Source organism: Spermophilus citellus (genome assembly GCF_964194105.1).
Source record: "Spermophilus citellus genome assembly, chromosome: 2".
In the NCBI taxonomy this organism is placed as follows: domain Eukaryota; kingdom Metazoa; phylum Chordata; class Mammalia; order Rodentia; family Sciuridae; genus Spermophilus; species Spermophilus citellus.
The window spans coordinates 185,035,041-185,057,364 of NC_138183.1; the positions used below are offsets into that span (position 1 = coordinate 185,035,041).

Genomic DNA, 22,324 nt, shown 5'->3' on the forward strand with positions numbered 1-22,324 from the left:
CCAGCTTCCTGGGTCATCCGTCTGAAGTAGTAGAGCACCAACTCTCAGGGATACATGGCTCTTACTAAAGCATGAAACCCCTCCCCTTTTATTTCTTTCCCAGGTAGTATATAGTATTTGGTCTTGGTAATTTGTCTCTTAAAAGTGACTTATCAATATCTGAGAGAATGCTGATTGAGGCCAGCTGGGTATGTGTGTTTGATCCCATCTTTCTCCCCAGCAAAGGAGAGTTTCAACTTATTTCTTCCAGATTCTATCTTTGGGGTCCTTAGAGACCTTGTCACCTGGTTCTCAGAGGCCTTCACCTGTAAGATCCTCACTGGGTCACATGAAGGTCTGAGCACTTCTAATCGTCTGCCTCAGGGTCTTTCCTTCCCTCTCAAGGTACCTGGTGGGCATGTTTTTCTAGCTGGCTTTGGAGTTAGGCCATGCACCTGTCCCAGGCCTTTTAACCCTCTAGGGAGTTCCCACATATGACGGATGAAACATGGAAAACCAAGCTATAACATAGGTTGATGAATTACAAAAATGGGGAAAGTCTCCTCCTTCCAGGCTGTTTCTCTGTCCTGGGGTTCCAAAGTTTGGGGTACAGTGAAATGGACAGAGGATCTGAGTTCAGGAGATGGAACTTGAGTCTTGGCCTAAGTCACATGTTCTGGGGCTGTGAGCATTGAGTTGCCTGAGCCTGTTTTCCCAGCTATAAATGAAGGTCTGATGATGATCCCAGCTGCCTTCTCTTATTCTGAGAGTCAAATAATTGAATGTGTAGAATAAAAGGGCTTTATTATAAGCCTGTAGAATATATTACAAATGTCGGTGCTTGTAGTGATAGACCAAATTGGCTCCATGAGAAGCCTCTCTGGACACTGCAGGACACCCACTCTGTCATCACTGGCCCCAATTCCTGCCAAATCTGATCATTGCCCAGGGAGACTTTCATAGCATCATTCTTTGTTTATTTCTGTAATCTTCTCATTTATAACCTTGTAAATGCTACTAAGAACCTTTGATGAATATTCATCTTTGAAAACTCTGGTCAAGCTTGTACACTCACTCCCAGAACTATTTATTTACTCCAGAGTAATAATTTGAATTCTTGGAGCTATGTGTGGATCCATTTCCCAATAAATTCTGGGATAGCTATTTATGGCTGGCTATTTATGATAGATGAGGTTTATCTTGCTTGTTGGAATTCTCGATGACTGAGAACTCCAGAGGGCATCTTAGTAGGTAAAGCATAAGGCAGGGCAGTTAGGACTTCCTGCAGACTTCTGGGAATGCAGAGAATGGGGAAGAGAGTAGTTTACCATAGTTTTGTGAGCTTAAAACTAGAAGCCCTGGAAACTGAAAAGGTTTTTTTTTTTTTTTTTTTTTTTTTTTTTGTGTATTGTCATCAGTTTGTTGAAATTATTACCTTGTTATGAGATATCTTTAGATCTCCCCTATATACTTGTTACAAACTTCTAACTCCTGCTTCAAATGACTGCTGTTCATTCTTGGATGTTAGTTGGAACTCTGAGTTGTAAATGAAAGACTCTGACTGATAAGGAGGGAATTTGTGGGTGAATATTGAGATATTTGATGTAACTATAGCATGAATCAGCTGAAACCAGGAGGTATTAGAGTAGAAAACTGCCCAAACAGCCCCCAAATTTCAGGGGCTTAATACAAATAAAGTTTATTTCTCTTACTCATCCAGCATGGCTGTTCCTGATTAGGCTGCTTTTAATGTTTCAGGAACCTTCTATCTTGTAGCTCCTCCTTCATTCTGAGTTTTCTTTTTGTAACCTGCAGTCTAGGAAGGAGATTGGAGGATCTTATGTGGGAAGTTTCCATGGGCCAGGTCTGGAAGTGGCTTATCTCACTTTTGTCCTCATTCCATAACTATAATCAGTGTGTGGCCCCACCTAACAGTAAAGGATGCTGAGAAATATGGCCTGTTTGCCCAGAAATTAAAAAAAGAAAAAAAGAAAAGGTTAGTAAGCATCTAGCCAGGTTGAACTACACAGGGTCTCAAAAAGCTGCCAAGATTCTGTCTGTTTTTGCTTCTCTCCTACCACAGCAGGGAGCATGGCTACCAATTGACTCTTGAATTCTAAATCTCACTCTTGTTAACTCCAGAGAAGAACTGACCTAAGTAGGAAATCTCAAAGAATAATGACTGGCTCCATTCAGATCATGTGACCATCCTGAGACAATCACTATTAACCAGAAGGACTGAGTGATTTAACATAGATGTAGCCCATGGGAACCCCACTTGGACACAGTATTATAATTTTATTTATTTATTTTTATGTGGTGCTGAGGATCGAACCCAGTGCCTCACATGTGCTAGGCAAGCACTCTCTATCACTGAGCCACAACTCTCGCCCTGGAGCCCCACTTGGACTGCTCATAGGCGAGGGAGAAGCATTGTGAGATACAGTTATCCCTTTTGCCACCCTCTAGACAGGTCTACCTCTCTGTTTCTCCTCAGGGAAAATATTACAGTTTTATAGTGATCTTTCCAACCTTCCTTGCCATAGGCACACCAGATAATTGTATTTCATTGCATCTAGGATACTGTTCTTTTTAACATGTGCTACTATTTGATGCACCACTGACAAAGAACGAGAAACTCAGGTTCCAAATAAACTATAACACAATGCTAAGATGCCATCAATTGTCATTTCCAGGCTACCAAAATGTAATGAAAAAAAAGTTTTGAGAATTGATGGAAATTATATTATTACTCCATAACAAAGATCTGAACTTTCATGCTTTGGTACTATTGCTCATTTTCTTTCTTTAGTCCATTCATTAATTCAAAAACCATTCATAGGCCAGGTAACAGTCACTAAGACAGAGTCAGGTTCTGCTGCTTAACTCTTACTATCTCTCCCCTTTATATCCTCACTATATTAGTCTGATTTTCATTAATGAAAACTTAATGAGGCATCTTACTTTTGAAGAAAAAGATGTTTATTTAGCTCACAGTCTTGGAGGCTGAATGTCCAAAGAGCATGGCTCAGGCTGATGGAAGTGGTAGGTGTGCTTGCTAAGTCAAAGAGCTGTCAGGGCTCAGGCTCTCATAACAACTGGTGCTCATAAGAATTCACTCTGGGAGACTAGTGATACCTTCTCAGGATAGCACCCCCTTTGTCCTCCTCCTAGGCTGCACCTCTTAAAGATCCACACCATCTCCCAATACCATCATCCAATGACTGAGTTTCCAATATACAGACCTTTGGGGAGACAGAATATCAAACCACAGCATTTAGTATCCCCTTTTTCCCTTTCCTCTGCTAGTATTATGAAGTGCAAACTGTGTCAGGCAGTTTGTTGGAAACTGAGGGCTCAAGAAAGAATACTCAAGGGACTTATAGCATGAAGTTGTAAGGGAAGTGGGATGTGGGGAGACAATCACACAAACAAGTGAGTAAATGAAGAGTTACAGGTCCTCTTGTCAAAGTCTACAGGGTACCATGGGCTCCTGAAATAGGGGAATGGTCTATCCTACCTTGAAGAGTGAGAATGTTTGTTCCATGCTTATAGTTAAGATGATAGTACCCTACTTAAAGAGAACACAGTCATCTGTTTTAAGTATTAATATGTAGTTGTTTCCAAAGATACCTGATAATAATCACTAATTAGGCCACTGTGTTTTCCAGAGCTTATTTGAATCACCTCATACTTCCTATTAAACTTGACCATCAAAAGGCACATGTGGGTCTCCTTTCTTGGTGCAAACATTAATGAGTAGTCTGAGATGACTTTTATAGAAACAAAGTGAGGAGATAATCAGATTTTGTTATGGAGATGGTCTGCATCTTAAATATTAATTATATGCCTTAAAAAGGATTCTTTTTAACCATGTGATTGTTCTTTCAGGCCCAGTGGGTACGCTGGGTCACGTGCTCCAACAGGCAGAAGAGCAGGGTCAGCCAAGAAGGGCTGTGTGCTGACTCAGGGTCATGCTGGATCCCAGCAGCAGAGATTACAGGAATGGAATTTGGAGAAAATGTGGGTGAGGCTGTTTGGGCCTGGGATCAGAGAATAGCTATGGCAGGACCCTGCCTCAGAGGGTCCCAAAGCTCAGAGAGTATGGAATTCTCATCTCTTAAACAAGGATACCAGCTAAGGTTGAACCCATTTTTATTGGTTAAACTCACAAAGAAAACAAGATTCTGGGAAGCAGAGAGATTTGTTTGAGGTTCATAGGGAGGTCAGCAGAGAGAGCCAATGTCTGTCTATTCTGGCAATGAGAAAAAGCTTACCTAATGAATCAGGGGAAAAAATCCAAAGTTAAACTATCCTCTCTTTTTTTTTTTCTGGTTTATTGAAGAGGCTGGAAATGAACTCTGAGATGTTGAGGATTTTTTTTTTTTTTTTTTAACTTTCTGGGCCAGTTTGTCCAGAGCAGGGTACTTGGCAGTGGTGGTAGTTGGGAAGTGGGTAAGGCATGTGCATATACCTTATCCTTGGGCATAGGGGCCTTATGGAAAGAGGCAGGTTTCCCTTTGGTCCCCCGAGAAAGAGAGCTCTGAGGATCTTCTTTGGGGAAAAGGGCAAAGGGTAGAATCTGCCAATCAACTTTGTGATTTATAGGAAACAGCCTGAGTAGAGTATGTGGTTGGAGGTCACTGCACTTGTAGAAGGTAAAGCTTGATGGAAGCATGGGGAAGGCACCTGAGCCCTCTTCAGGACTTCTTGTGAGCATATAAAATGAGGAGGAGCAAAGGAAAAGGAAAGAAAACCATCCTTTGAAATCAGCAAAAGGCTTGTACTCAGCAATGATTTATCAGTGTACCAAGGAGGAACATTAAAAGAATAATTGCCAGCTGTTTATTTTGTAAAAATATGTGTAGTGTGAGTCAAAGCAGGGAGCTTTATTTTCTCTTTTACCTTGCTCTCCTATTAGTGTTAATAGGATGGTATATTCTAGACTTTGCTTGGCTTACTGTACTGACAAAAATAAATACCTTGTCTTAGTATTATATATTCTTAACAACAGGCAGAAAGAGAAACAATGTTATAAGCAAAATTACCCTATGAGCTTTAGTGTGGATAGGATTTCTTTCTCTTGTCCATGACTTTTAAGATAATCTGTTCTGATAATCTGTGTTTCTGATAGCTTCTTCTAGATACTTTATAATTTGCCCAGAGGGTTTATTGAAGAGGCTGGAAAGAACTCTGAGATGTTCAGGGGATGGCTACAGGTATTTTTTATTTGGTGAAACAGGTGTGTCCTGATCTTGGTTATCTGAGCTCCGGGTCATGTCATCCAGAGGCCCAGTATATCATCACTGTGGCATCCATCCTGAGGGCATTTATTAGGTGAGCATTTGATAAATATTGACCCAACTTACTGTCTTGGTGGAGAATTTAGTTCTTAGGGTTGGTTCTGCAAATCCATTTATTCAATTAAACAAATAGCAGTTGAGCGCCTGTTGTGTCTGGGGTATTGTTTCTGACTTGGAAATACTAATGTGTGGAAAGGTAGAATCAGACTGTGATTCAAGGAAACCCAGCAGAATTAGAATGGTAAAATGCCAGGCTTTGATAGGACCATAGAGATAATCGAATCTAGAGTTCAATAAACTTTTTCTGAAAAATGCCAGAAAGTAAATATATTAGGCTTTGGAGGCAACATATTGTCTCTGATGGATACTATGCTTTGTCTTTATAACCATTTAAGCAGGGGTGGAGGCATAGGCTGAATTTGGCCATGAGCCACAGTTTGCCAACCCTTGATTTATTAGATTCTACTCATTTTACCAACAAGGAAACTGAAGGCCAAAGAGGGAAATGACCCCATCCCCCCAGGTCACACAATTAGTCCTGACATAGCTGGATTGATGACCCTTAGTAAAGGATCCTAAGTCCAGACCCACAGCTCAAAATAAGTAGGCACTTTGCAAATGTATAGTTTTGGTCCATAGGGATATGAATCTTAGTCAATGGTTACATTATTGGTATCTACAACATTCAAGGTACTCTGTTGAGGACTGAGGATGCAAAATTCAGTACAATAGGGTCCAGTTCTCAATCAGCTTTGATGCAGGCTGATAAGATGGCAATGTGGAAAGTGTCATGTAGAGACAAACAGTGGATACATTAAAAGAACAGGAAGGCACTGCTACCTGAGGAGGTGGACCCTTCAGTGGCTTCATGAAGGAATCCATTCATTCATTGTACTCTCCCCACTTATGTTTTGGAAGCCACTGCCCAACCTAAACTAGAGGGACAGGTACCAAGCTTCACCTGCAGTTGCTTGTTTCTTTTCTTGGGGACTAATAGCCTGCATACATCCCATATATACATGGATAGGTAATAGAATTTAAGGAACCAAAATGAGAAAGATTCAGGCAGCCACCAGAGAAAGATGGTTTGTTTGGCAGTAGATTTGTAGCACAAGTTTATCTGAGCAGTGACATTGAGACACATATGGAACCAGACAAGATTGATCATAGACCCTTTTAATATTGTAGGACTTGAGAGAATTTTAGGATCACTAAGCTATAACCTGTGGTTAAACAGATAAAAAGCATGAGACTCAGAGATGTTAATTTATTAACTCTGGATTATGCAGCCACTTTATAGAATCTCAGAGTTGATTCTAGATTTTAAAAAGGTATATAGTAGTAGGTGAGTGTAGTGGAGCATGCCTGTAATCCTAGTGGCTCTGGAGGCTGAGGCAGGAGGATCACGAGTTCAAAGCCAGCCTCAGCAACAGTGAGAGACTAAGCAACACAGTAGACCTTTATCTCTAAATAAAATACAAACAGGACTGGGGCTCTGGCTCAGTGGTTGAGTGCCCCCGAGTTCAATCCCCAGTCCCTTCCCCACCAAAAAGGAAAAAAGTACATGGTATAACTACCTAGATAATAATAAAGATAAATAATCACAGCTAACATTTATCTAAAGCTTAGTATGATATATATAGTAACATTATCTCATTTAAGTCTGATGATACCTCCATGTATCCCCATTTTATAGCTGGGGAAAGTAAGCTTGGATAGATTAAGTAAAATTTGTCCAAGGCCATCCATCCAGTTAGTGGCAGAGTCAGGATTCAGGCCCAGGCTCAAGTGCTTAACCATGTACCTGTTTGTAACCCTTTATTCCAACTTGGCTAAGTGCTTAGAAGGTGCTTTTCCATTCGTTTGTGAGTGACTTGTAGGCTAGGGCTGTGTCCCCGTTACCTGTTTCCTCATTCTGGGCCTGGCATTGTAAAATTTGCCTGTGTTTGTAGAATGAAAAAAAAAATGAACCAATAAGTGTCTACTTCTCTAAACAGTTGATACTCCTGATGCCCAGTGCATGGGAACTCAGTGACTGAGCCAGACCCATGTTTAAGTCCACTGATGTCTAATCCTCTTACAAGACAGAATGGCTCGTGTGTAGATGTGGGCCAGGAAAGTCTACTGCTCTGCAGATTTTTTTTTTTAAACCATGTCTATCAATACTTTGAGACTTAATAGACAGTAGAATTCTCTTTGAACATCAAAGTTTCCTTGAAGACATGAAAGCCTGGTTGGTTTCTCTGAATTTGTTGAAATTGGGGTAGGCAACTGGAAGGTTCTCTCTGCATGTGGTAAACTTCTTCCTTTTGCATAGCCATTTTAAGATTGTGGTTTCAAACTATATCCTGATGCATCCTGGAGTTTGTGAGGCAAAGAACTGAGGAATTCCTTAAGAAATCAGGAATGGGTTAGCTTCAAGTCAAATAATGCCTGAAACAATTGTCCTTGCTGCATTCATGTTTTAGTTCTGACAAATGAGAACAAGCAGCTCATAAAATGTATAGTATCTTGCCACATTTTCTTCCCTTTCTTTTGTAAGTTGAATGTTTTTCTCACCTGACAATAGTAATGCATATGATTGCTCCACTGGAGATTTTTGAAGTAAAACACTTTGAAAAACAGATTTATAGAGATTGTTCTTAAAAAAAAAAAATCTGTGCGTAGGTTACAGTTTTGTTTTTTTGTTTTTTTGGTTTTTTTTTTTTTGGTATAAAGAATGGTGTGGGCTTTGTTTGCCATTCATTGTAAGCTGAGATTCTCTATACGGCATAATAAAACCAAGAAGCTTGAATTTTAGTTCAGAAAGTTGTATCCTTTGAATCTAGGCCCCTGAGTTTGTTCATATAAGTCAATAGACAGCATTGATAATTGCTTCATATTATTTGTGGGGGGAATCCAAGTTATATGAAGAAGGCTTTCATTAGGCTGTGAAAAAAACAGATTTAGGTTGTATTGGTAAGATTCTCTAGGGATTTTCAGGGGGAAGAGATGTAATACAAGATACTCTTCTCATTTGTAGGCCATTGAGAAATCCCTTAAATAGAGGAACATGAATATTTGTTTTCTAACAGAACAGTTCAAAGAGCTACCCATGTTTCTTGTCAAAGCTTTTTTCTTTTCATGTTTCATTCAACTTTACACATTTTTTTCTGATTATGTCAAGAAGAAAATCTCACTTAGTGATTGCTTGCTATTATTACCTACCTTTAAAAACTCCTTTATTATTAATGAGTTTTTCTCATGACTGTATCAGGGTATATTCCTGGTGTACTACAGTTTTTATCTGCTACCCTTCCCCCTCAGTAGCAGTAGTTCATTGCCTCCAGTAAGAAGGTGGAGGCTGGCAAGAAAGGATAAGAAGGGTCTGTTTACGACCTGGTGACATCCTCTGGTAAATATCAGGTAAATATTCTGTATCACCATGTTCTGCAAAGAGGCATATGTTTTTTCCTATCTTTTCATTTTGAAAAATTTCAAACAGATGAGTACAAAGAACATTCAAAAACCCTTTACTTAGATTTACTGATTGTCAGCATTTCACTACATTTGCTTTGTCTTTAGAGAAAGATAAGTGCATATTCACATTTTGGAGGGGGAACTCTTATCTCTTTTGTCTTCTACATCACCATGATACCATTACCATGCTCTAGGAATTTAACATTGATTCTGTGATATTGTCAAATGCACAGTCTATGTTTGAAATTTTCTGTGTTTGAAATTTTATCTCTGATCGTCTAATTTTTGCTGTGTAAAAAACCATGCCCAAATTTAGTAGCTTAAAACAACCTCCACTTATTAATGCTCTTCAGTGGGTCATTTGGGTGTTTCTTCTAAGATGGCTCAGGATCAATTGGTTGGCTAGGGTTCCTCATATATCTACAGTTAGTGCTGGATCAAGTAGGGGCTGGCTGGTGTCTGTTGGCCTCAGTTCAGATGGCTCATGTTTGCTCCAGAGGTCTCCATCCTCTAGCAGGCTGGACCAGGCTTGTTCCCGTGGCTTGCATGCAGGTTCCAAGAGAGAGCGAGCAGAAGAGTGCAAAGCCTTTTGAGGCCTAGACTTGGAACTGGCACAGCACCACTTATGTAGTAGTCTTTTAGCAAAGCAAGTCACAAGTTCCTCTTAATGGGAGGAGCTAAAAAGTCGTATTGCTGAGGGGCATGGATACAAGAGCACGAATAACTGAAGCCATTTTTGCAAATAACCTGTCATATCCCTATTCTCCAAATAATAATAATGTTAATAATATAACTGTTGGTATGTTTTACTCCCAGAATGCAATTAAGGATTATACATTAAATCTAGTTATTATCTATCTTTACTCTTTTTTTTCTTTATTCTCTTTAAATCTCTTAAGTGTCTATAAGGAGTTTTTTTTTTGGTGTGTGTGTGTGTGTGTGTGTGTGTGTGTGTGCATGTGTGTGTTTTATGATATTTAAAAATTTATAAGCCCAGTTTCTTAATATCTCACAGTCTGAATTTGTCTATTTCTCCATGATTGTATGCAGGTAAAACTTTTGGGCAAAATGTTGTATATTTCTTATTGCATCACAAGAGGGGGCATATATTATTATTGCTAGTCCAATTATTGGTGACAGTAAGTGTATTATTTCCTGGAGATAGATTTAAGTCTGGACATTTGGTGTTAACATTTTTACAATTACATGAATATATATTCATTAGATACCTACTACTTATGTAGATATCTCATTTAGTAATATAGAGAATCTGCAAGAATGGTAATGAATGTTGCCTGACTGAAGGAACATATAGTTTTCTTGAGTTATTCTTTTAAATGCTAAACAAATAGTAGAGGAATGGTAATTCTAAGTTAATGATTGATTTATAAATACTTTTTATTGAAATATAATATACATACAGAAAACTGCACATATCATGTGTATAGCTTGATGAAGTTTTCAAATAACATTATCAGTATAACCAGCACCAGGTTAAGAAACTGACTATAACTGATATCTCAGTAAGCCTGGATTTGAACTGTACAGAACTTAAATCCAAATAACTATTGTTCTTTTCAATGCCAATTTATGAATGATCCAAGAGAATCAATATCATTTTAAGCTAAAAATAGTGTTATCCCGCTTGATCACTATTTGTATTTTTAAGAATTTTTTTTAGTTGTAGATGGATGAAAATACCTTTATTTTATTTATTTATTTTTATGTTGTGTTGAAGATTGAACCCAGTGCCTCATATGTATTAGGCAAGTGCTCTACCACTGAGCTAGAACCCTAGCCCAATATCTTTGTATTTATCAAGTTTGATTTAGAATAATTTTTTACAATGTCCATATGTCAGAGTCTCTCCTCTTTTATTGCTGTCTCAGAGCAGAAGGTGACTTCTACTTTCATTATGCATTCTGTCTTATGTCTCTCCACTTCCTGGGGTCTGGCCTCCTATTTCTTTCTGGTATCTTTTCCACCTGTCTTCTGTCTTCAGCTTTTCCTCTTCTTTTGGGTCCTGCTCCTTACCTTATACATTTACCCACAATCCTTTTGCTTCTCATCAGGCTATTATTTTTTCCCTCTCCTTCCTTTTATTACCAAACTTAAAACTTGCCTCATCTTCCTCTTTAATCCATCCATCTAATTGCCCTTTGAAACTTGGTTTCTTCCCCCCCCCCTCATTCCAGTGACAGCCATTAGCAAGCTCCAATTTACTAAGACTATCATTTTATTCAGCTTTTGTCCTCTTAGATTTCTGTTCCCTTTGGAAATCTTACTGTATTGGTCAGCTTTTTACCACTATAACAGAATACTTTATCACTTAACAAAAATCAGCCTGTAAAGACAGGAGGTTTATTTTGGCTCACTCTTATGGATATTCTGTTCATGATTGATTGGACTCATTGCTTTTGGGTCTGTGGCAAAGCAGCATATCACGGAGGGAGTGTGTGCAGGAGCAAAACTCATCACTTCATGGCCACAGATCAAAAAGATCTGGGGCCTACAGTCTCTCTTAATGGTATGCCCCAGTGATCTAAACACCTTTCCCTAGGCCCCACCTCTTAAAGTGTCTAGCATTTCCCAATAACACCTCTAACACATGGGTCTGTGGGGGGACATTTAAGTCCAAAGATATCTCAAAGGCACCTTGAATGAATGATCCAAGAGAATCAATATCATTTTATTTTATTATTTTTTTTAAATAAATATTTATTTATTTCAGTTTTCGGCAAACACAACATCTTTGTCTGTATATGGTGCTGAGGCTCGAACCCGGGCCGCACGCATGCCAGGCGAGCGCGCTACCGCTTGAGCCACATCCCCAGCCCTCAATATCATTTTAAACTAAAAATAGTGTTTCCAACTTGATCACTCTTTGAGTGTCTTTGAGATATCTGCTCCCTTGGCTTCCAATCTCTGTGTGCTCTTGGTTTCCTGCCTACTGTTCTGAATGATCTTCTAATTGAAAGACTTCCCTGGGAAAGAACAATCAATAGTAATTCTGACTTCTTTTGGGCTGTATAGGAGAATGACATTTCTTAGGACTTTTTATGTTGGCAGTTTATCTGCCATTTGAAGATTGTGGTTTTAATGGCAACTCTCAATTAAAGTGATATAAATGATCTGAAACGCCAGTTTCTTAATGCTGTGCCTGGTAGAAACTCAACAAATGTTTGTTGGAATCATTCATTCATATATTCAACAGATATTTATTAAGTATCTAGTCAGTGAATTGAATTGTTAAATTCAATAGTATTTTGTTCAAATTTCCAAAATATGGTTTTCTGTCTTTTTCTTTTAATCTTTATTGAAGTTTATCTGTTTTTTACCTAATTTTCATAACTGCTTATTATATGACTTATTGTAGCCTCTGGAAATCAGTTTTGTAATTTTCAAAACAGGGATAATAATAGTGATTATTACTTTGTGTATTGCTTAAGGATTTGATGAAATATATGCATATAACATATGCCTGTCATACAGTTTTATGTCTATAGAAATAGATGTTAGCTATGATGATAATTATTATTACCAGAATATATTAGACATTGCTGTTTGAGCCTTACAGCAAACATCCTGAATAAGGCATGATTTTCCCCATATTTCAAAGACAGAAACCGAGACTCACAGGATTTAAATAACTTGCCAGAGGATACAGAACTAATAAATTGCAGATATGTAATATCCAGTTCTATAACTGTGCCTTTCCCTTACACCATAAAGCTTCTGAGCATCTCACATGACAGTTAGAAGTGAAGTAGGAATCACTTTATAGTGACTGAAATTAGCTGACCTTGTGTTCATTTGACTTCTGAGAGGTAAGAGATATTAAAGAAGTTCTGTGCCGTTAGAGAAACTCTAGTCCAAAAGATAAAATCAATTTTACTGTAAAACTACCGAATTTCAGGGTTTAGAAGGATTTTAGGCAGTGTTCTGCCCACCCAAATACTGAACTTCAATCTACTAGTCAAGGTCATCTGCTTTATTCTGTAATATTTCCAAAGAAGGTTAAGTCCTCATCTCCTTCTGTCTCCACTCCCAAGGCAGCTCACTGCTTTCTCTTTGCATAGCTTTGACCATAAGACAGTGCTTCCCACATTAACCTGAGCTCCTTTCCTCTGTTTGCTTTTTGCACATAGGCCACCATTTGTCAGCGATAGCCACATGAAGTAGGTAGAATCTGTTTTAGGTCCCTGCAGTTTATTCTGTTTTAACCCCCAACCACCTCCTTTTCATTAGGTTAAGCAGCTTCAAGTCTAAATTCATAACTTCTCTCTCTTAATAAATGGTACTACCATTGGCCTAGTTGTTCAGTTAGAAACCTGAGTTTGGTCCCTTCACCATACACGTACAATCCAGCAGCAAGTCTCTTCAGTCCTATCCCCCAATATGAAGTCCATCTCCACTGCCATTGCCCTGGTCCATCATCTCTTCCTTGATTCCAACTTTTGCCTCCTCCCTATTGTCTCTCCTTCACATAGCAATCAACTTTAGCCCTTTAAAGCACTAATTATATCATGTCGTTTTTCTGATTTAAAAATTTTTTTGTTTTGTTTTGTTTTTGAGATGGGGTCTTGCTATGTTGTCCAGGCTGCTCTCAAACTCCTGGGCTCTAGGACTACAGTCATGCGCCACTTCCTCTTGCTTAAAACTCTCCTTTGATTTCTCATTGCCCTTAGGGCAAAATCTAAACTCATTTCCCTAGTCAAGGCCCTGCCTCATCTGAACCATTCCATCTTCCCTGTTGCTCACTCAGCCTTGGTGAGTAGTCTTCTTTATGCTTCTAGGACATGCCAAACCTTTTTTCCTGCAGCCAGCTCTTGTACTTCTAGTTCCTTCTGTCTACACTTTTCTTTTCCTGGCTTACAAATGACTGACTCATTCTCATTTCTCAGGTCTCAGCCCAGATACTACTTCTTCAGAAAGGCCTGCTGCCCTGATCACTCAGTTCTTAGCTATCCTTCCAATTTACATGCTCATTGTTCCTCACGAGAAAACAAGATTTTTAGTAACTGGAACTATCATGTATGTGAACAGTTACATTCTCTGAGTGGCACAGTAGCTGGTTCATAGAAAGTACTCAATAAATATCTGAGGAATAAATGAGTGGACTCAGTATCGACTGAATGAAAGTGTGTGGGGTCATGCTAAAAACAGATATGAATTTGAGCTTTGCCACTTCCTGTGTGACTTTCAGCAAATTACATTACTTCTCTGGATTTCAGTTGCCTCATTTGCCTAATAGCAATCCTATTTACTTCGAAGAATGTTGTGAAGTTTAATTAAGACATCTTAATTAATGCTATAGTATCCGGCACGTATTAGGTGCTCAGTCCACCTCAAAGCATAGTGCTTAATTTTGAATATGCATAAAAGCGGTCTATCAGGTTTCATCCTGATTAATGGAATGGTGTGATATGCCTGTGTGTGCATATCCATAAGCCTGGTTGTTAGATGCCCCTCAGGTCACACTTGTGCAGCTGGAAAGACTGTTCTAAATTGGGGTATCCACACTTGTGCTTGATGATGCTCAGTTTGATAACCCAGAGGCACTAAGCCCAGAGCCTTCACTGGGGTGCTGAACAGAGTCCAAAATCTGTGATCAAACCTTACATCGTATGGCCCATTTTTTCCCAAGATGGATTGAGATGCTTGCTCTGTCTAGACAATCATTTCCCTTGGGAAATCACAGTTACTCCAGGAGGCAGCACGTGGTCTCCTGTTAAGAATAGAAAATGGCCTGTGAGCTGTTGGGGTGGGGGCTGCTGTATGGGCCTGTGGAGCAGAGCCTGCAAAGGGGCTGTCTGCCTCTGCTCAGGGGAGCCAGTATCATGATAGTAACCTTCTCCTTTACATATGTAGGGTCCACAGAGCCCACTGTGCAGTAGTACATTTCTACCTAGAAATGTAGCTATCAGTTATCCCAGAGATTCTGTGCTTCCACCAAGGGTGCTAGGAGGAACTGAAAGGTAAGCCTAGAACTTGGATTTTCCTGCCAAGAAGGGAAGCAGAAATCTCAAGGTGACTTGGCTTGCTTGGTGGGATGGCTTAAATAGTTTCCTGCTGTAGGCTGTTTGAGTGTTTTAAGGTAGAGGCTCTTCAATTAGATATCCCGGGGTTCAAATCTGGTAACATCATGTCCAAAGGCTGAGCTTAATACCTAAGGCTTAGTTTGCTTATTTTAAAATGAGCATAATAATGACCCCTATCTTATCTGATTGCTAAGGATTAAATTAAATAATGAATATAAAAATCTTAGCTTAGTGCTGGGCACATAGCCAATGTTCAGTAAATGATCATTCTTTTTTATTGGATGAGGCAAGTCAGGATTTCGAGTTTGGTATTTTTGATAACCCTCATCCATACTGAACTCTGAGTCTTGTTTCTCCACTTACCAGCTGTGTGTCTTGGACAGGTTTTCTAACCTCTCTGAGCTGGTGTTCTTATCTGGCACATGCAGTTTAGAATTCCAGTCTCATAGTGAAGGTGAGATGAGACCAGAGCACCTGATACACAGTTAAGTGCTCACAATACTCATTTCTTCCCCTTTGGTTCTCAAGTATTTGAAATACGGCCCCTTTAAACTTGTTAAGATTCCCCACTAGCCTTGTATGCAGCTGTGGGCAGACAGCTTTGGCAGAAGGAAAGAGCCTTTTTTTTTTTAATGACTGTTTCATAATCTGCTGGTGCAGATCTGCTGCAGCCACACCCTGTGCTTCTCAGGGTCCCTGGGTCCTGTTGCAGTTAACATGTAACCCTTCTCTAACCTAAATAACCCTGGAAAGTGGTGGCTGTGAAAGGCGTTACTGAATGCAAAATGGATTTTCTTCCCTGCTCTTTGGGAGGAAACTGGCTCAGGGATTTTGAGCTGCAGAGGGAGGGGCTGGCAGGCCCGGATCACAGTTGGACTTAGCAGCCAGGGGTTTTCTGGTTTTCATTAAAATTCTCTGGCTGTCTTTCGAGATTGCTCCATTGGATATGACTGTGCATGGGAGCTGTTTATGCTCTTCTCCCAGCTACACACACCCGTCAAATCTGGGACAAGAGAATATTGAAGGTGGGGAACAGCCTGGCTGAGGGTTTTTGCTCAGTAATCTTTGCAGTGAGGGACCCCCATCTATAAATGCAACGTGTGAGATGTGTAAAATCTAAAATTCAGACTAGGAGGCAGACATAGCTAAGCTGGGAGTGTGTAGCAGAGAGAATCCTGTTATAGCTTGCTCTCAGGGCAGATGGAGGCTCCCTGGCAGCTGTCATAGGGTTCCCAAGTGTCATATTAATGAAATCAGCCTGATCTGATCATTCTTCAGAGGTGCTGATACTCTCATATACCCAAGAGGGTTGGATTTGAGGGCAGTTCTGAGGATGGCAAACTGAATTAAAGAAGACTTAGTTTTAAATGTTAATTTCTGGTTGCAGGAGGGATCTTTCTTGAATTTGAAACTTGAGTCTGAAAACCTAGGTTTAATCATGATTCTGCTATTAACTTTCTTTATGGCCTTGGGCAAGTGATGTTCCTGCGTCTCAGCTTCACAGTGTGATTGTGAGGATTAAATGAGTTAAATTATGTAAAGCTCTTGGCATGTCATATGTTCTCAACAAATGGGAGCTGTTATTATAAATTGGACTAGATTTGACCTGTCATTCTAGCTCACCAAGATATATCCCGCTTCTGTCATTGAAAACATTTGTTCTGCATCCCTCCCTGCTTTGTGTCATTTGTGAAGTTGAGGCAAGTATGTTACCTCGGGCAAGCTGGAACTCCTCTCCCTGGAAAAATACATCAAAACCATATTATTATGTTTCTGAGTAAGAGGCTTAATTCATCAGCTGTTTCATCACTAGATGACTTAGTAGAAAGAAGGGCTTTTTCCCTATCATTCCTGATGGATAGATTGTGAAGAAGCCATTTGATCTTGGGTATAAATGTCCCCTGATGACACACCCAAGACAGCGTCCCTGAAGTACCTATTTGCCTTCAGAGTAAACTCCCATTTTCAATCTTTTCTGCTGTTACTCTTTCTTCAAATCCTGTGTCCTTGCCACTGCAGACTGCTGACAGGAAAAATAATTAACCTGAAATATACAATACATACCCAAGAGTGTTTTAAATATACACTTACAGTTTAAGGAAGAAGGTCAAAATGCAAATTATGTATCTACCTTCCAGTTTAGTAAACTGCACATTATGGATACCCAGAAGTGGCTAATGTATCCTCCTTACCAGAGGCAATGTTTACTTTGACCTTTGTGTTGGTCATTCCCTGATTTTCTTTGTGCTTTAGCCACCCATGTTTGTATTACTAAAACAAATGTTGTTTAATTTTTTAACAACAGAAGCAAGCACAAACCTAGCAAGCTTTGTAAGAAAAGGGCAACCAAGGCTGGGGATGTGGCTCAAGTGGTAGCGCGCTCGCCTAGCATGCATGAGGCACTGGGTTCGATTCTCAGCACCACATAAAAATAAAAAATAAAGATATTGTGTCCACTTGAAACTAAAAAATAAATATAAAAAAAAAGAAAAGAAAAGGGCAACCTTGCTACTATTAATAAGATGTAAACTGTGTGTCTTGTCTGGCTTTTGCTTCCTGGGAGTTACAAAAAGTCCTAAAGAGGATGTAAGTGGGCAAGTTGTGAGGAAATGTGAGGAAATATAAGGCTTATCACTATTAGAGTATCTGATAGGGCTTCAGCTCGACATATGATTGTAATATGGTCACAGAGAGTAGCCCACCTCCAGCTCTCAGGAAGAAGGCCAAAGCAAAACTCTTCAGTAGGGTGAAGTGAAAGTATCAGCCAATCCAGACAGGCAGCAAGAAGAGGCGAGCCACATGTGGTCAAAACAAATAGTCAAAACAGCCTCTGGACCAAGAACCTGGGCATTCTTTGTCAGGTTAAAAAGAGAGTATACCCGTTACTACCTGTGGAATATTCTAACTAGAAGTTGACCACTAGATATAATCAAGCTTTAGAGTTAACTTCGATTTTTTGGAAAGATGGAGGAAGGAACAGCAAGTTGAATTATACTCCAAGGAAGCAAGCAGGTAAGTTCAGACTGTGGAACATTCTTTTGGACACTGACTTTGCTTCTGCAACAAGTCAATGGCATGAAAAAATTTAAAAACATTTAAATAGAAACAATTTAAAACATTTAAATAGAAAAATAGGGGTAAAAGTGATTTAAGAATTATAACCAGAACTGGGCATGGTGATGCACTCCTGTAAGTCCCAGCTACTCAGAAGCCTGGGGTAGGAGGATGGCTTTAACCTAGGAAGGAGTTCAAGGCCAGTCTGAGCAACATAGACCCAGTCTCAAGGGGGAATAAAGAGAGAATTATAACCAAATGTACTGTATGAACCTTGTTTTGATTTGGATAATCTATTATTTATTAGTTTGCTAGGGCTGCCATAGCAAAATCCCCGATTGGCTTCAACATAGTTTTTCTCAGGGTTCTGGAGGCGGGAAGTCCAAGATCTATATGCCAGAAGGTTTGCTTTCCTTTGAGGCTTCTCTCCTGAGCTTGCAGGTGGTTGCCCTTTTGCTTTCTCCTCACCTGGTGTCTATGTTGTTTGCATCCTACTCCCCTCTGCTTTAAAATACCAGTGTCATATTCTGAGGTTTTGGGAACTGTTTAGGGCTTCAGTATAGAGTTGGGTTCTGAAGTATATAAAGATGAAATAGTATGAAGTGGAATTTGTTTTAAAACATTTAAATAGAAAAATAGGGGTAAAAGGTAAGTAAATATGCCAAGTTCTTGACAGTTGTTGAATTGGTTAATGGGTATGGGGGTCCATATTTGCATGTCTGAAAATTTTATAATTATATATTTAAAATATTTAGAAGTATAACATAAGGGAGTATCTAACAGCAGTGGGGTTGTTGGTGATGGCCATCTGCAGCATGTGTGTACCTTGAATTATGCTTCCAGTCTGCTTGGCTTCTCCAAGTGGCAGTCATGTTGGAGTCCTTGGCCTGTCTGCCTTAGATCCCCTGCTGCTTGTATGCCACCCATAGAAGGACATGCTCCAGGAGCATCTTAAAACACGTGCTTGGGATGTAACTTTCTGAGAGCTTGTGTACTTGTCTTTGTTCTGTCCTCACTCTTGATGTGCTTTACCTGGGTACTGTACTGTAGTTGGAAGTCACTTCCCTTTATTTTTTTTATATTTATTTTTTAGTTGTAGTTGGACACAATACCTTTATTTTATTTATTTATGTGATGCTGAGGATAGAACCCAGGGCCTCCTCGCATGTGCTAGGTGAGCGCTCTACCACTGAGCCACAACCCCAGCTCCTCCTTTACCTTTTAATGGCATTGCTTCATTGTCACTGTAGACAAGCTGGAAGGGTTCTATTTTTGATTCTTTGTATATGGAGTCTTTTTTCCTGACAGCTTATGGAATGTTTCTTTTTCAGTTTTCTGGAATTTCATGGAAATGTCACACTGTTCAGGGCCATTTCAACCTAGCAACCTGCATTCTTTTTTGGGGGGTGGATATTGGGGATTGAACTCAGGGGCACTCAACCACTGAGCCACATTCCTAGCCCTGTTTTTAATTTTTTAAAATATATTTATTTTAAAAATTTTAATGTGGTGCTGAGGATCGAACCCAGTGCCTCACACATGCCAGGCGAGCATGCTACTACTTGAGCCACATCTCAAGCCCTCTGTTTTTAATTTTATTTAGAGACATGGTCTCACTGAGTTGCTTAGCACCTCCCTTTTGCCAAGGCTGGCTTTAAATTCTCAATTCTCCTGCCTCAGCCTCTTAAGCAGCTGGAATTACAGGCGTGCACCACCACGCCAGGCCGCAACCTGCATTTTTAAGTTCAAAGTTTTATTAAACTATATTGTTATGATTTTTCTTTTACTTTTTTGTTCATTTTTTTCTTGAGAATTAATCATTTATTGGTCCCCTATACTAGTGCTGTAGAATATTCTTCTCTCTTCTGTCTTGCATATCTTTGCCTTTTGATTTTGCTCTCTAGAAGATGTCCTCAAATTTATCTTGCCATCCTTTCATTGAGTTCTTTTTTTTTTTTTTTTTAAATCTGCTATTATGTTGTCAAGAGCTCTTTTGGTTAGTATTTCCTTTTAATAGTATTCTATTTTTGTTTCATGAATGTAGTTTTATTTCATTTTTGTGAGAACATTAATGGTACTCTCCCCACCCACCACCCATGGTATCTGTTTCCTTTGAGTTGCTTTTCTTGCACTTTCTGTGGTTGTATCTTCATTAGTGACTTTCAGAAAATGTCACATTGAATGTGATCCTTGGCTGTGTTGCTCCGGATTAAGAAAGGGAGGAAAGAGGCTGTTAAGACCTTGACATTAAGGCAAGTGAAAGAAGTCACTCACTAAAGACCACATAAAATATGACTTCATTTATATGAAATGTCCAGAACTGGCAAATCTGTAGAGACAGGCAATAGATTAGGAGCTGCCTGGGGCAGTGGGGTGGGGTGCAAAGTGACTGCTAATGGGTATAGAGAGAGGAGAATGTTCTAAAATTGATTGTGTTGATGTTTGTACTATACTAAAAACTACTGAATTGTGTACTTTAAAAGGGTAATTGTGTACTTTGTGAATTATATTTCAAAAAAACAGTTTTAAAATGCTGTCAGGAAACTTTGAATGTAGGACATAGATGATTAGCTCAGCTTCACTCCAGGGTAATCTTTGTGGGCTCTGGTGCAGACCTTCAGGTTTTCCCTTGTTCGCATCTCTTTCCGTGCAGAGGTAGATTCTACCTGATGATGCTCTGGTGGTCAAGAGGAGAAGGAATAGGGTGATCTTTGCACTATAACTTCAGTACACCTTAATGCCATATCTTTGTTGTGTGTTTCCTCTTCAACTATGCTGGGTACCCCCAGACCAGAGACACTTTGACTTTCTATTGGGGAAAATCCCACAGGTTTACAAACGTAGAGAGTTCACTGTGGTACAATGAACTGCCATGTATTCAGCATCCATGTGTACCAGTTACCAGTGCATCTGTATCCATCAATCTGTATCCATCAATCGCCTTCCTTAGATTCTTTTAAGCAAATACTAAACATTTCTGTGTTATGCTCTCCAGAGATGAGCCTGCAGAATTCTGTGAGGAGGAGGCATCTGGAGCTCTAACTTCTTGAGCTGTTTTCCTTCTTGTGTTCTTTATCCTAGCCTCCTTTGTTCCTGCCCTAGGAGTACAAGGTACTGCCAGTTCCTGTGCTTTTTTAAGGATTCAGTGGTTTCAGTCAGCTGAATTCTCAGCTTCCCCTGCATTTGGTTTAGGATACAGATTTGTTGAGTTTCTTAAGTCATTTATTACTTCTTCATCTGCTTCCCATACTTCCAGAATTTGATACCATTCTCTTTTCTCATCTATGTTTGTGTTTGTGAGGAATAAAAGTAAGAAATAAAAGACTTTGCTGAGTTTTTGTGGGGTTTGCGGAATAAGTGAAGTCAGATGCAGTTGTTCTGTGTGCCAGCTTCTCTGGAAGGTGGCTACTTATCTTTATTTTTCAATCTTGCCATATCCTGTCCTATTCTACTCCACTCTGTAACCCTATTTTATGTATGCATGTACATATATGAGTATATATTTGCCTTGGAGACTCCATTTTAATCTTCTAAGAACTAAGAGAAGTCTTCTTTGTTTAACATGATGCCTCTTCTGACTCTTAAGTCCAGGCAAAGTTAAGGAGTCCTGCTTTTGTGCCTCCCTGATATTTCCCCTCACCTCTTCGTATAGAATTTTTTGCTTGCACACCGTTTGCTGCATTGCGGTCTGTTTACCTATCTATCTGCCCTGATGGCCTGTGAAGCAGGGCTTGGGAATACTTATTTTTCACTGTGTCATGAGCACAGGGCCTCACTGCCAGTGGACATTTGTAACCTCACTGAAAGGATAATTCAGCATTGTGTTTCTGGGGGTGGAGACAGATAAGCATACAATGCCCCTTTCCTTCTTGTCTTTTTTCAAGAACAATTATTTGGTAAAATTAGAGCAAAATATGCCTTGTTGGCTTGTTATGCAACGTTGTCCCCTTTGCTTTCAAGTCTGGTGTTTTTTACCCAGTCAGCAGGTTGGAGAGGGAGGGAGGGTGGCTTTCTGAGTGTAAACATCCTAACAAAGAAAGAATGGACCCAGTGGACATGTGCTATTCCCCTCCCCAAGAGAAAGGCCCGTGTTCTGCACTCTGCTTTACACTAGGGAAAGAGAATGTGTTCTGTTCAGACAGCTACTTAGCTCTGCAGTGTGTTCCACTGCTCTTCCCCTTTGGACAAAATGTCAGGAGAGTTTTAGAAATTACCAATTATGTTCTTGAAAAGTCTGATGTTAACGTAATGTCCATGTGAGATCCTGGTAAAAATGCAAATATATAACATTGAAAGGATAACACTTAACCTTTTGTTTCTTCAGGTATATTCCTCAAGATGCTAACCATATCCTTCAGGAGAAAAGAAATAGGGAAGTAGTGGTCAAACAAACTTGGCATGTTGGATAAACACAGTGAAACAGGGTTCCCTTACTTCTAGACTTCCCAGAGCCTCGTTATCATGCAATGTGAACCTCTGAGAGGGCTG

General features: G+C 39.6%; 1 protein-coding gene across 2 annotated transcripts in view; it reads left to right on the forward strand.

Moving 5' to 3' along the window:
- The window catches only part of RAB30 (RAB30, member RAS oncogene family), an 84,518-nt gene that overhangs the window by 15,050 nt on the left and 47,144 nt on the right, over window positions 1–22,324 (forward strand). Inside the window, exon 2 of one of the 2 annotated variants that reach the window (XM_081281062.1) lies at window positions 14,613–14,719. The exons of the other annotated variant lie outside the window; for it this stretch is intronic. The gene's annotated coding sequence lies outside the window, so the exon portion shown is untranslated. The remainder of the gene's footprint in view (window positions 1–14,612; window positions 14,720–22,324) is intronic. 2 annotated transcript variants of the gene reach the window in all.